The sequence below is a fragment of the Pelophylax lessonae genome (assembly GCF_965119305.1).
Source record: "Pelophylax lessonae genome assembly, chromosome: 1".
Classification (NCBI taxonomy): domain Eukaryota; kingdom Metazoa; phylum Chordata; class Amphibia; order Anura; family Ranidae; genus Pelophylax; species Pelophylax lessonae.
In genome coordinates, this window is record NC_138768.1 from 476,797,150 (window position 1) to 476,812,333 (window position 15,184).

Sequence of the window (15,184 nt, forward strand, 5' to 3'; positions counted from 1 at the left end):
GGAGGGGTGAGTACAAATGGGGGAATCAGTGGTGGAGAAGGATCTGGGTGTTTTGGTAAATCATATGCTTAACAATAGCAAGCAATGCCTTTCTTGTATTGAGAGGTAAAGATTCCAGAGAGAGAGAGATCATTTTGCCCCTGTGTAAATCATTAGTAAGACCTCATCTGGAATATGCACTTCAGTTTGGGGCACCAGTTCACAAAAAGGATATTGAGGGACTGGAGAAAGTGAAGAAAAGAGCAACCAAACTAATAAGAGGCATGGAGGAGCTCAGCTATGAGGATAGATTAGAGAAACTGAATTTATTCTCTCTTGAGAAGAGGGGAGGGGGGGATATGATCAACCTCTATAAATATATAAGTGATCAATATAGTGAACTTGGTGTTGATTTACTCACTTCACAGATGACAGGGAGGCACTCTTTACGTCTAGAGATTTAATCTCCAAATACGGAAAAGTTTCTTCACAGTAAGAGTTGCGAAAATGTGGAATAGACTCCCTCAAGAGCTGGTTCTGGCCAGCTCAGTAGATTGCTTAAGAAAAGCCGTGTTTTTTTTCCTAATATAACTAGATACTATCATTTATAGGTAAAGTTGATCCAGGGAATATCAGATTGCCTCCCGGGGGATCAGGAAGGAACTTTTTCCCTTGCTGGTGCAAATTAGATCATTCTTTGCTGGGGTTTTTGGTCTTCGTCCGGATCAACTGTAGTATAGGATTGTGTATATGAGTTTGTATAATTTTTTTTTCTTTTTATTGGTTGAAACAGATGAACCTGTGTCTTTTTTCAACCAGACTAACTATGTAATTAGGAGTCACTGCCTGCCAAGCTGCTGATATTATAAGCTATCTCACCACAACAATCATTCAGTGCTTAGATTGCAGATGCAGACCAGTAAAAAAAATTGTTTAGCTCCAGTCAAAAAATGAATAATAGCTCTGGAATATACTGTGAGATGTGATATGGACTCTGGGTACACAGCAGGTTAGGACAGTACAGCCATCAGTGGCGGCTGGTGCTCCATATTTTTTGGAGGGGGCGCAAACAGAAAAATGTAATAGGCATTGCTTCGCGACAAAAAACATGGCAAAAAATTGCGTGACTTTGAGGTCACACAAGTGTGAAAGGGGCCTTCAGTAATCAAGGTACAGTGCCTTGAAGCCACAATAGATCCCCTAAAGCAACAATAGATCCCCCAGAACAATAGGCCCAAGCAACAATAGATCCCACAGCAAAGATAGACTACTTGCCACAAAATACCTCCCCCTCCAGCAACAATAGCACCACCCAAACAACAATAATAGATCTCCCAGTAGCCAGCATCAATAGACCCTACAGCAAAGCCCTGGGGGGTGTAGGAGAGCCGTGGGGGGTGTAGGAGAGCACTGGGGGGGTGTAGGAGAGCACTGGGGGGGGGGTAGGAGAGCACTGGGGGGGGGTGTGGGAGAGCACTGGGGGGTGTAGGAGAGCACTGGGGGGTGTAGGAGAGCACTGGGGGGGGTGTAGGAGAGCACTGGGGGGGTGTAGGAGAGCACTGGGGGGGTGTAGGAGAGCACTGGGGGGGGTGTAGGAGAGCACTGGGGGGGGTGTAGGAGAGCACTGGGGGGGGTGTAGGAGAGCACTGGGGGGGTGTAGGAGAGCACTGGGGGGGGTGTAGGAGAGCACTGGGGGGGTGTAGGAGAGCACTGGGGGGGTGTAGGAGAGCCCTGGGGGAAGTAGGAGAGCCCTGGGGGGTGAAGGAGAGCCCTGGGGGGTGAAGGAGAGCCCTGGGGGGTTGAGGAGCCCTGGGGGGTTGAGGAGCCCTGGGGCTGGTCAGAGAGCACTGGGGGTCAGTAGAAAGACACTGGATAAGAGGAGCAGTAGAGGCGGCTGCATTTTGAAGAATCAAGCTCTGCATTTCCTTCTGCAGCCTCAGAATGCCTGCTTCTCCTCCTCCCCCTCCTACAGGCTTTCAGAGGATGCAGAAGGAAATGTAGAGCTTGATTGTTCTAAATGCCGCCGCCTTGTCATTCCTCCTACCAAGGCTCACAAGGGGGTGGCGCCACATTCACGGTTCTCTCTAATCTAGGATCTGTGGTGCCTGCAGCAGCTGCCTCCTCTAGCTCCTCTCCCCTTCATGGTCACGCTGAACCCATCGAGAGGCTGGATGAGAGGCTGTGACGCCCGGCCCAAGCACTACCCCTATGACGTCGGATTGGTCCAAGCTGGACAAATCACAGGACGGCAATCGTGAATGGGAGTCCGGGGCGCATCCCTTTATCGCAGAGATAGAGAGGGTAAAAAAGGGGGAGGGGTATGTTTGTATATTAAGAACAGTATACAGGTAAATATGAGGGATGATATTAATAATGGAGCTATGGACGAGGCAGAATCCCTATGGGTAGAGCTTCAAAGGAAAGGCACGGTGGGGAAGGTAATATTGGGCGTATGCTATAGGCCCCCAAACCAGAGGGAGGAGGGTGAGGTGGACCTCATGTTACAGATAGGATTGGCAGCAAGGATGGGAAATGTCATTATAATGGGGGACTTTAATTATCCTGATATAGACTGGGCAGAAGGAACCGCGCATTCAGCCAAGGCTCGGCAGTTCCTAAATGTTTTGCAGGACAATTTCATGGGTCAGATGGTGAATGCACCGACAAGAAACAATGCGGTACTTGACCTACTGATTACCAACAATACAGACCTGCTCACGGATATAGAAATACGGGACAACTTAGGGAACAGTGACCATAGGTCAATTGGTTTCAGTATTAATTACAGTAATAGGAAACACAAGGGTAATATAAGGACACTGAATTTCAAAAGAGCCAATTTCCCTAAACTGCGCTCACTGCTAGAAAATATCAAATGGGATAGAACCCTGGGAACAAAGAACACGGAGGAAAAATGGGAGTGCTTCAAGAGCATACTTAACAAGGGGGTGGGCCAGTGCATTCCACTGGGAAATAAATTTAAAAGAGCAAAACTAAACCCTGGGTGGCTAAACTCCAACATAAAAATGTATATTAGAGCTAAAGAAAAGGCCTTCAAAAAATACAAGACTGAGGGGTCATTGGCAGCATTTAAGCATTACAAAGAGTGTAATAAGAAATGTAAAGATGAAATCAGGGCGGCTAAAATAGAACACGAGAGACATATAGCGGAGGAGAGTAAAAAGAACCCCAAGAAATTCTTTAAGTATATAAACAGTAAGAAAGCGAGGCCAGAACACATTGGCCCCATAAAAGATGATAAAGGAAAAATGGCCACTGAGGACAGAGAAAAGGCGGAAGTGTTAAATAATTTCTTTTCTTCAGTCTTCACAAAGGAATCGGGGGGCTACATGAACCCCGCTTGTAAGGCCGAACTAAATAATACACCTCAGGAAGTGCCGCCATGGCTAACAGAGGATAGACTTAGAGCTAAACTAGAGAAACTTAACATAAATAAATCCCCGGGACCGGATGGCTTGCACCCAAGGGTTCTAAATGAGCTCAGTCAGGTGATTGCCAGACCATTATTCTTGATCTTTAAGGATAGTTTACAGACAGGTATGGTGCCAGCTGATTGGAAAAAAGCCAACGTGGTACCAATATTTAAAAAGGGGCCGAGATATATCCCGGGTAACTATAGGCCGGTCAGCCTAACATCTGTAGTCTGCAAAATTTTGGAGGGGATGATAAGGGACCACATACAAGACTTTAGTAATGAAAACGGTATTATAAGTAGTAATCAGCATGGATTCATGAAAAATCGTTCATGCCAAACCAATCTATTAACCTTCTACGATGAAGTGAGCTGCCACTTAGATAAAGGTAAGCCTGTGGATGTGGTGTATCTGGACTTTGCAAAGGCCTTTGACACCGTTCCCCACAAACGCTTACTGTACAAACTAAGGAAGGTAGGTATGGACCATAAGGTGAGTACCTGGATAGAGAACTGGCTCCAGGGGAGAGTACAGAGGGTGGTGATTAATGGGGAGTACTCGGATTGGGCGGGTGTGGAAAGTGGGGTCCCCCAGGGTTCTGTCCTGGGACCAATCCTGTTTAATTTATTCATAAATGATCTAGAGGAGGGGATATCTAGTACAATCTCAGTATTTGCAGATGATACTAAATTAGGCATGCCAATATCTTCTATGCAGGATGTGGAAATCTTGCAAGCAGACCTGAACAAAATAACGGGGTGGGCAACTACATGGCAGATGAGATTTAATGTAGAAAAATGTAAAGTAATGCACTTGGGGGCCAGAAACCAGAAAGCAAGCTACTCACTAGGGGGGGAACCTCTGGGTGAGTCTAGGATGGAAAGGGACCTGGGGGTACTGGTAGACAACAGGCTTGGAAGTGGCATGCAATGCCAAGCCGCTGCAAGCAAAGCCAACAGAATACTGGGTTGTATAAAAAAGGGGATTCACTCCAGAAATAAAGAGATTATTCTTCCACTCTACAAGACTCTGGTCCGGCCACATCTGGAGTATGCTGTCCAGTTCTGGGCACCGGTCCTCAGGAAGGATGTGCTGGAACTGGAGAAAGTCCAGAGAAGGGCAACAAAAATAATTAGGGGAATGGAGGACATCGGCTATGAGGAAAGACTACAAGCACTGAACCTATTCTCTCTGGAGAAGAGACGCTTGAGGGGGGATATGATATCAATGTACAAATACTGTACTGGCGACCCGAGCATAAGGAACAAACTATTTAGAGTAAGGGAATACAATAAGACACGTGGCCACTCACTAAAACTAGAGGAAAGGCGGTTTAACCTTAAAGTGCGTAAGGGGTTCTTCACTGTTAGAGCAGTAAGGATGTGGAATTCTCTTCCGCAAGCAGTCGTATCAGCGGGGAGCATTGATAGTTTCAAAAAACTATTGGATGGACACCTTAAAGACCACAACATACAGGGGTATACAATGTACGGTTAAAAGCAAACACACACACATAGGTTGAACTGGATGGACTTGTGTCTTTTTTCAGCCTCACTAACTATGTAACTATGTAACTATGTAACTCTAAAGGACGGCCAATCACATCAAAAGAAAAGAGGCACATGATGCCTAAACCCCCCACCCCTCCCATAGCTAGCAATATGTCCGGCGCCCCGCTGCAATAATAAAAAGGTACACTTTTTTTTTTTTAATGATAATTTTACTGTGACTAGCCTTGGGGGGGGGGGGGGGCGCCCCTGCGCCCCTTATTGACCAGCCGCCACTGACAGCCATTGTCATAGAAGCCTGCAAACTAATCACAGCAGACCACAAACTACAAGACAGTGTTTTTCTAATAGGATGGTTATACAAGACATTTGTGCATTATACATGTATACAGTAGAAGGTGCCTGCATTACTACAAGCTGTTGTGATTTCTGCTTAGAACTTCTCAAACAAGATAAAAATCAATCTGTGCTCCACAGACAGAATTAAGCAACTGATAGATTTCTCAGAGACTGACAGTTACTCTTTCATTGTCAGCTCAATGTCACAGCAAAACATTCAATTTTCTGTGGAAACAAACACAGCAAGAACTGGAGTTCCTTCCAGATCAGGAACTAAGTAGACAAGGTAAACCCTTAGTTAAACCAACTTGGAAGGTTTAACATAATTAAGGGTTTAAGAAACAAGAACTGTTGCTGGTAATGTTAATTACTTATTGTACAAAACGATTAGCTGTAGGTCATACCTTTCTCAGCATTCTCATGAGGTACTGGAACTAGAGGGCACTCTCAAACTATTTATTGCGATCTATGAGAGTTATTGAAAACTGTGCCCTAAATATACTAACCTTTTAAGACGGTACAACACTGAAAAGACACAGGAACAATTAAAGGGATCCGATGAGCTTAATTTAGAGAGAGATAGTTTAGTACAACAAAGACAAAGATAGAAGTGAGAATCACACAATTTCATGAATCTAAAAAGCCTAGTACACACTACTAGTTTATTTCCATTGAACCCAGCAAGGCTGAACGAAGAAAAAAAAAAAAGGCAGCTCAGGAGGAGCTGCTGTACTATGTGATGTTAGTACAGCGATCTCCTCTGCTGTTTTATTGTGTTCTCAAACAGCTGGCTTCTGTCAGACTGGATAACCCGCCCAACATTTAGCCCATATGTACTAGGCTTAAATCTGATCTCTCTGTAGCTATGAGATACTCCTCCAGATCTGCCAGATCTCTATAATCAAGATCTTCCACTCACAGCCAACAACTTATTTAATTTTCTCCTCCAGCGGTCCCTTACGTAGGCCACGAATCCCGGGATGTGCTCTAATGGCCATCGCCAGGGGTTCCGCGGCCAGGGCATACAGCAGGGGGGAGAGGGGGCACCCCTGTCGAGTGCCACGGGATAAAGGGAAGGCGGTCGACTGCCAGCCGTTGGCCAGGACCCTAGCTACCGGGGCGCTATATAGAAGTTTGACCCACTTAATAAAATTAGGTCCAAAGCCGTATCGGTCCAGGCAGGTCCATAGAAATGGCCACTCTACCGAGTCGAATGCTTTAGCCGTGTCCAAGGAGACCACCACCCTGCCGCCCATGCCGTCGCGTTGTGCCTGGAGATTCATGAATAACGGGCGAAGGTTAAATGAGGTGTTCCTCCCAGGCATGAACCCGGCCTGGTCCGAGTGTATGAGTGAAAGGATCACCTTGTTAAGACGGAGGGATAAAATTTTCGCAAGGATTTTAGTGTCCACTGGGAGCAAAGAGATGGGACGGTAAGACTCTGGGGCGTGTAAGTCCTTGCCCGGCTTGGGGATGAGCACAATTAGCGCCTCCCGCATAGAGGGGGGCAGGGCTGCATCTTTGAACAGAGATTGAAACAAAGCCAATAATTTAGGAGAAAGGAGTTCCGAATATTGGGAGAAGAATTCAATCGGGAGGCCGTCTAGGCCGGGGGCCTTAGATCTAGGGAACTCGGACACGGCTGCTGCAATCTCCTCCACAGAAATGGGTGCCTCGAGGGTCGCCAACTGGTCGGGTGTCAAAGTGGGAAAGTCAATAGAGTCCAGAAAGTCATGCATGTCAGTGCAGTCAGCGGGGGCCCTAGAGGTGTAAAGTGTACTAAAAAATGATCGGAAACACTGTGTCACCACAGCAGGATCAGTGATCTCATTACCCAGGTCATCCTTTAAAGTAATAACTGCCTATCCTCACAATGGACTAAATATGCGAGGAGTTTCCCCGCCCGCTCTCCATGTGCAAACAGATTCTGCTTCTGAAAAAACATCTTAGATTTCGCCTTCTCATATTCAAGTTGGGAAAGGACTTTAGAGGTCAATTTATACTGGGATTCATGTGTCGGAGTCGGGTCCGCCATAAAGGCCTGTTCAGCTTCAATTAGATTTGTCGTCGTCCTGGAGATCTCCTCAGCAGCCCGCGCTCTAACAGCTTTGATTTTGGAAATCATAGTGGATCTGGCGAACAGTTTAAATGCCTCCCACACTGCAGCCGGGGAGGCAGTGCCCTCATTATCAGAAAAGAATTGTGTCCAGGTCCCCTCAATGTCGTTCCCATCAGACACCAAGGGGAGCCAGGCGGGATTCAGGCGCCAGGCCGGGGGAGGTCTATTGCAGGGCAAGGACAACAGTATCCAATAAGGGCAGTGATCGGACAGAGTTCGTGGGGGGAAGCCTGCCGCCAGTAACCTGGGGAGCAGGGTTCGAGACAACAATATCAGATCAATGCGTGACATAGAATGGTGTGCAGCCGAGAAACAGGAGTACGCACGCTGAGCGGGGTATTTGCTGCGCCAAGAGTCGGCCAAACCAAAGCTCTCCAACAATCGGGAGAACCTGGTCGGGGACGACCCCGGCGGCGCCTGGGAGGCGCCACCGGATCTATCCAGACCCGAGTCCATCACATTGTTAAAGTCGCCCAGCCAGATCACCGGGGCCCCCGGGCATTGTGCCATAAACGCCAATCCCTCCATTATAACCACAGCAGAGTAAGGGGGGGGCACATAGAAAGCCAACAGCAGCATCAATTCCCCATAGACTGACGTTTTGAGAAAGACATATCTACCCATTGGGTCAACCTGAGATCCTAGGAGCTGGAAATGTACCGATTTGGCCACCAGAAGCGCCACACCCCTGGAGTGCGAGCTATATGCAGAGTGCTGCACCCAGCCAACCCAGGGCCGTTTGAGAGACTGCTGTACGCGGCCCTCCAAATGTGTCTCCACCAGTACTATAATGTCAGCCCGGACACGGCGTAAAACATTAAAGACAGCCGTCCGTTTAATCTTATCGCGCATACCCCTGACATTCCACGTCAACAATTTCAATGCGGCCATGGCAGGGGTAATACGGAGCGTGGAGCGGAGGCTCCCAGGATCTCAGGCAATAAGGCCACAGAACTAACAAGTCCACGGTCATACACTAGCATTAATAAACGGCAGCAAAAGAGCGGGCAGTTATTACTTGAGGTCAATGTGCATAGAACAGAAACAGTATAGAGATTGTACCAATTATAAACTGTAAACAATGGTAATACCCCAATCCCCCCTCCCTGCCCTGCACCAACCCCAACTTGTGCGGGCATGTTCCCAAACAAGTGCCTCAACCAGAACAGGCCCACATGCGACTGGTAAAGAGCAAGATCAGGAGGCCAGGGACCCCCAGGATAGTCAGCAAAAATACAGCAAAATACAACTAGGACAAGCAAGGGGGCCCGGGGGCCCAGGTCCAACAGAAGTCGCAGGGGGCAACAGGGGAGTTGGGCACGAACACACGCCTGAGCGGGTGTAGGGGGCGAAAACCAACAGGTGTATCGCTGGGTAGCAAAGCCTATGGGCAGGTGGAAATCCATAGGAAGAGAACAGAAAAATCAGTTCCATCTGTGGAGCTAGGGCGCTCCGCCGGTCAAACACAGGAGCAGTAGTGCAGGGAAATGAGGGGGGAGGGGGGGGAAGGGGGATGCAAAGTCTTGAGTTCCGCAGGATCTACAAAACCCCCTCCACCTCTGCAGCAGCGTAAGGCATAGGCAATCAGGGAGAAAGTATCATGAAGTCGCCAGGGCAAGGTGGTCAGGCTCTAGCTTCCAGTCCTTCTAACCAGGAGATGGCGGCTTCCGGATCCTCAAAGAAGTGGGCTCGGTCCTCACCCTCCACTCTAAGACGGGCCGGGTACAACATAGAGTATTTGATATTCTTGATACGCAGCCTGCGTTTGACCTCCAAAAAGCTCTTGCGGCGCCTCTGGACCTCAGCAGAGAAGTCGGGGAAAATCGCTATTTTGTGATTTCCAAATGGAATGTTCCCCTTAACTCTGGCCAGGCGTAATATGGCATCTCTGTCCCGATAGTTCAGGAATTTAGCGATAAATGTGCGCGGGGGTGCACCCTGAGGGGGGGGACGCCCTGAGAGGCGATGTGCACGTTCCACAACAAAAGTGGGTGAGAAGGATTCTCTGCCATATGTCTGAGTGAGCAATTGTTCCAAATAAGATGAGGGGTCTGCACCTTCAGAGCCCTCCGGAAGGCCAATGAACCGCAGGTTACAGCGGCGCAGCCTATTCTCCATGTCATCTTGTTTTTGAAGGATAAGGTGTACTTGTTGCTGCAGCCTGTCTGAGGAGCTTTGCAATGGGGGGAGGGAGTCTTCCACCTCGCTAATTCTGTGTTCAGCCTCACAAACTCTGTCCCTTAGCTTCTGCATATCCTGACGCATCAATGATATATCTACCTTCACCTCCTCGATTTTAGTTGTCAGCATGGTCTGGCAAGTGGCAATCGCTTCCAATACCTTGGATGTAGCAGGGCTCTCAGGCTCCTCCACCACAAGCGACGGGCCGGCGCCATCTTGGATCGGGGCCTCCTTCTCCAGCCTCCGGAATGCAGCTAGTTTTGCCGCAGCTTCAGAGCCTTTCTTCGGCGGAGACATGCGGAGGGCAGTGCCGCGGGTGTGCGGGAGGTGAAGGGAGGATTATCGTGCCCGGAGGGCTGCAGGATTAGCGGTAAAGGATATCGGTCCGGCGGAGCTCCTCTCACACACGTCCTCTCACATGCTGCGCCAGGCCACGCCCCCGCCAACAACTTATTTAAGCTTGTGCCGATGCTCAAGCTTCTAAAACTCAGGCAGCCTTTGCCAAAAGAAAGCAGAGATAGGACGGAGCACAAGTCCCAGGAACTGCATGCTAAAAATCATAGGTGAAAGGAGAAATTGAAGCAGAAACCGCAAACAAGAAAGCAGAGATATAAGCTGGAACTGCACAGAAAACAGCAGGGATGGAGGTAGAAACTGCATGTAGGAAAGCTCAAATGGAAGCAAAGGTGAAATTAGAAGATGCATGCAGGAGAACAGAGATAGAAGCTTTGCAGAAACAATGTGAGCATGCCACAGCCATGCGAAGGTTAAAGGTTTTAGAGCAAGCTGCTAGTGAAAGTGAAAGGTGTAATAGAAGCAGAGTTGCATCGCATGTCCCATATTCCTCACTCTCTCTCCAGAAACTTCAGCTCCCAGCCACAGCAGCTGTATCCCTCAACCAAGGTCAGTTCAACACGTGTTCTGCCTCTCCCAATTAAGCACTGCAACTGTGATCTCTATAAATGATCCAGTTGTGGCAAGATAGCTGTAACCTTTGGTCTCAGGAAAATTAGCAGAAAGACTTGGTCCAAATGACATCTTGCAGAAAGCTTTTTAATCAAAAAAACTTGTGCAAATCATAATAGATGAACATCAGATAGGTCAAAAATAATCATAGTGTGTCAGTGTAGAATACGGTACATGTGGTGAATGGAGGCTAAAGCATGAAGAAGACAACTAACTACATTTAAAGGCCGGCAAACAATGCATGCGTAACTGATACAAAGCCTGTCACCTATGAAAACAATAGGCCTACTAATCCTTCAGTACAGTAGGCTTTTGCACCTTAGCAAACAGTTCATTAGGAGAATTGCAGATACAAATATGATCTCCTTCGGGGAGTCCAACCAGGTCAGTCCACCTTCTCCAAGGCCTGAAAACTCACATATTTCACACAGAGACCACAGAGGTCCAGTCTCTCTGTGAAAAGGACTAATATTCCACCTGTACCTACTACAGTCCCTATAAAGACTTATCACAACAAGCAAATTAAGAACCCAAATTGCCAATGTCTAAGGCCTCTTGCACACGATACTCCTGCTTGAGTATTTCCTTTTTCAGCCATAATTTTTGTCTTATTGAAATGCGTGCATTTGCACGCATTTTTGCGCATTTCCGCGCAAATTAGCGCAAATTCGTTCCTCTGAATATGCAATTTTTTTTTCAGATCAACCGTATGATCGTGAGCATTCATTTGATCGCATTTGCGTGTATTTGCGCGCAAATGAGCGCATTAGGCGTAAATTACTGTCCAAAAATGCAGATTTTTCTTTTTTGTTCTTACTGAAGAATACGCGGCGCTCATTTACGTGCCTGTGTGCCTAGGCACATTAGAATGAAAGGGCTGTATTTTAGCTCATAAAAAAAAAAAAAAAGCTGTACTGAGTATTTTTAAGCTGCAGTGTGCAAGGGGCCTAATACATACCCGTTTCTGAAAGAAACCTTTGCAAGAAGGCAAAGAACTTTTAAAGAAAATTAGGGTTAGCTTCAAAAGGTGTGCTTCCACAGAACACTATGCTAAAGACTGTAAGGCTACTATTAAGTGCTAAATTTGCAGTGATCATCACAACCAAGAGCTTTATCCATTTAAAGACACCCCCACTCTGTATACAGGCAATCCTCCCGAGGTAAAGCATAGTGGGGGGAACACACACCAAACAGTGCCACATACTCCAGTTTTTCTACATGTACAGATGTCTGTGGAGAAGGACTGACAAATTATGTGCAATATGCTCAGTTTGTGTATGCCTCAACAGTCAACCTGAGAAAGCTGTAAGAAGGTAAACTTTTCTAGATGATCAGAGTAACAGTTCTCTTTTAAGACCAAAGCTTTCTGACCTGTTAAAAATAATAGGAAAAGCCTTGCCATACACCCTGGGCGCCTGTGCGAACATTACAGAATTTTCAGGCAGGAGAGCCACTGGTCTTGTAGTAAGTCCCATGAATGTCCATGTAGAAATACCATTGTCCACTCTTAAAAGGAACCAGATTCCAACCAACAGAGAGATCTCTGGGTTTTCTAAAAACCATCACTTTTGGAGGCAAAACTTTCCCTAGAACTGGGTCCTGTCTCAGAATTGAAGTATGTGTTGTATTTTAAATGCTTTAGTGTTATATGTGGTGCTAAATCTGATGGAGTCAAATTCTTTAGTGTTATATGTGGTGCTAAATCTGATGGAGTCTGTCCCATCTAAGTGAGCATTCTTGTTTTTTTGTCTGGACTCATTTACGGTTTTGTTTGCACCTTGTAGGACATCTTCATTGTACAATAACCAATACTTCCTATATGCATCCTCGGCATTGTCCTACATGTATCCTTTTTCCAGGAATTTATTTCTGAGAACAGTCTCCTGTTCCTCGTAGTCTATTCTGCTAGTATAGGTCCTATGTAATCTACAATATTGTCCAAACCGCATATTTCAAATCCACCTACTGAATGCTCTTTGCGTGTAAATAGGAATTCCCCGCACTAGGCTTGAAATGTGTTTTGGAGAAGAGGTTACCAACTTTGCCTGAAGTCCAAGATCCAGGAAGATTAGGTGAGTATCATCAATCACATGAGTAAAAGATATACCAAAGGGGTTACTGTTGCAGTGGGAGAGAAAACTACCACGTTCCTCTGCTGTCATATCCCAGATTATAAGAATATCATCTATTTGCATGGCATATAGGGCAGGATCTGCCCCATATGGGTTATTGGCCCATATGTAATGGTCATCCCAGTAACCCATAAAAAGATTTGCATAACTGGGGGCAAATCTGGCCCCATGGCAGTCCCTCTGACCTGTCTGTAATATTCACCAAAATAGGAGAAAAGGTTGTGTCAAGGTAAACTCTATAGAGTCCGCCAGGAAAGTTGCTTGTAAGGGATGCAGATTGCTGTTACTTGGATAATATTCAACGTCTTTTAGGCCGTACTGATGTTCAATTGATGTATACAATGATGCGATGTCTAGAGATAGCCACTTGTATTGTGGGCAGCACTTGGAGGACATAATGTCCAACATGTGACCCAAGTCTCTAACGTAGGAGGGTAATTCTGTAACTAGGTCCTGAAGAAAAAAATAAATATAACATACCAGATTACTGGTTGCATAGCAACACTGTGTGAACTGGTTCCACTGAAGCCCATGCCCATAGGGGTGGGGGAGCATCTGACCACACCCCTACTTTGTAATTTCTGGCTTAATAAGCAAGAAGTTGGGACATAGCTCAGTTGGCTCTGAAGAAGAGGCGACACCTCAAAACGCCTCAGCCAGTCATACTGAGAGACGTTACATCCATAATGCAATACGATGGACTTTTAGCTGCTTACTATTTGATATGCTGTTTTCAAGCGTATGTTTGTAATATTCTTTTACCTAATAAAGTAATTTGAGGATAACGCACTAGGCCGATGCGCCCTCTGTTTATTTCTTAATTTGAGTGCATCTAGACACCCCCAATCTTGAGAGGGCAACAAGGTGGCATTTATTCGGATTCGCCAGGTCAAGGACCTAGAGTAACACCATTGTGGGGCCCACCTTCAAACGCAGGAGAAATGTGTGTTGTGTATGCCATAGATGACCATATACCAGCTCTTGCCAGAAATGGCGATATTCTTAATTTAATTAGGGGTCTAACGCCCCCTTTTACTAACACTTTTTTTTTTAGCTCTCCACCTTACCCCTTCTTCACTTCTGAGCAAAATTGTGGGTAATTACATACATATCTACTTGTTCATATAAGCCCCCCTCCCTTTTTTTTTTTCTACATCTACCCCTTTCTATAGCTTTGTGATTTTCAAAAGCTTTAGCCCTTCCCCTTATTCCACCCCACATCCTCCCTCCTAGGACCCTACTTTAAATAGTTAGTGTTACATAGTTGGTGAGGTTGAAAACAGACATCCGTCCATCCAGTTCAACCTATGATGTTTGTGTGTGTTTGCTGTTAACCGTACATTGTATACCCCTCTATGTTGTGGTCTTTAAGGTGCCCATCTAATAGTTTTTTTAAACTATTGATGCTCCCTGCTGATACGACTGCTTGTGGAAGAGAAATCCACATCCTTACTGCTCTTACAGTAAAGAACCCCCTTCGTATTTTAAGGTTAAACTGCCTTCCCTCTAGTTTTAGTGAGTGGCCACGTGTCTTATTGTATTCCCTTTCTCTGAATAGTTTGTTCCTTGTGCTAGGGTTGCCAGTACAGTATTTGTACATGGATATCATATCCCCCCTCAATCGAGAATAAGTCCAGTGCTTGAAGTCTTTCCTCATAGCTGATGTCCTCCATTCCTCTAATTATTTTTGTTGCCCTTCTCTGGACTCTCTCCAGTTCCAGCACATCCTTCCTGAGGACCGGTGCCCAGAACTGGACAGCATAATCCAGATGTGGCCGGACCAGAGTCTTGTAGAGAGGGAGAATAATCTCTTTATTTCTGGAGTGAATCCCCTTTTCTATGCATTCCAGTATTCTGTTGGCTTTGCTTGCAGCGGCTTGGCATTGCATGCCACTGCCAAGCCTGTTGTCTACCAGTACCCCCAGGTCCTTTTCCATCCTAGACTCACCCAGAGGTTCCCCCCCCCCTAGTGAGTAGCTTGCTTTCTGGTACTTCCTCATTCTTATGTGCTTATGGGGTTTTCCCTGACTGGATAATGCTAATCAGTGGCGGGACAAAGTCATCCAGAGCCCAGGGCAATGATGCCAAACTGCACCCCCCCCATTATGTGTGAGCTTAGGGGACCCTACCGCCAGTAGTCATCCGCTTGTCAATAGTAGAGTTTTAATTAAGAGTGGAGTCATCGCAAGCCCTGAACTGGCTCTCCACAGCAATCTTCACTGCTCCCAGCACTTGGCTGACAGGAGCAGTGGAGCTTCTGTCACTACTCCTGTCAGGGATATAATCAGAATGGCGGCACCCCCATCCCTGCAGTATACAACTGCACCTGTGGAAGCCGCCCCTCCTGCCCACCCCTTGTCCCAGCACTGATGCTAATAATGAGTGGTTTCCCTGAACACCATAGGCCAACATTTACAGCTGCATTTTTTTTTGCATGTCTGTGCTCTATTTATCTTGGTTAACTGCCCATAAAAAAAAAAATGTGCCACATTACCATATTTCCCTTACTGAAAAAGAACTCCTAGT

At 46.5% G+C, this 15,184-nt stretch overlaps 1 protein-coding gene across 1 annotated transcript in view; it reads right to left on the reverse strand.

Annotated features, from left to right (window-relative positions):
* TJP3 (tight junction protein 3) overlaps nt 1–15,184 on the reverse strand; it is a 498,480-nt gene that overhangs the window by 215,462 nt on the left and 267,834 nt on the right. The window lies entirely within an intron of this gene.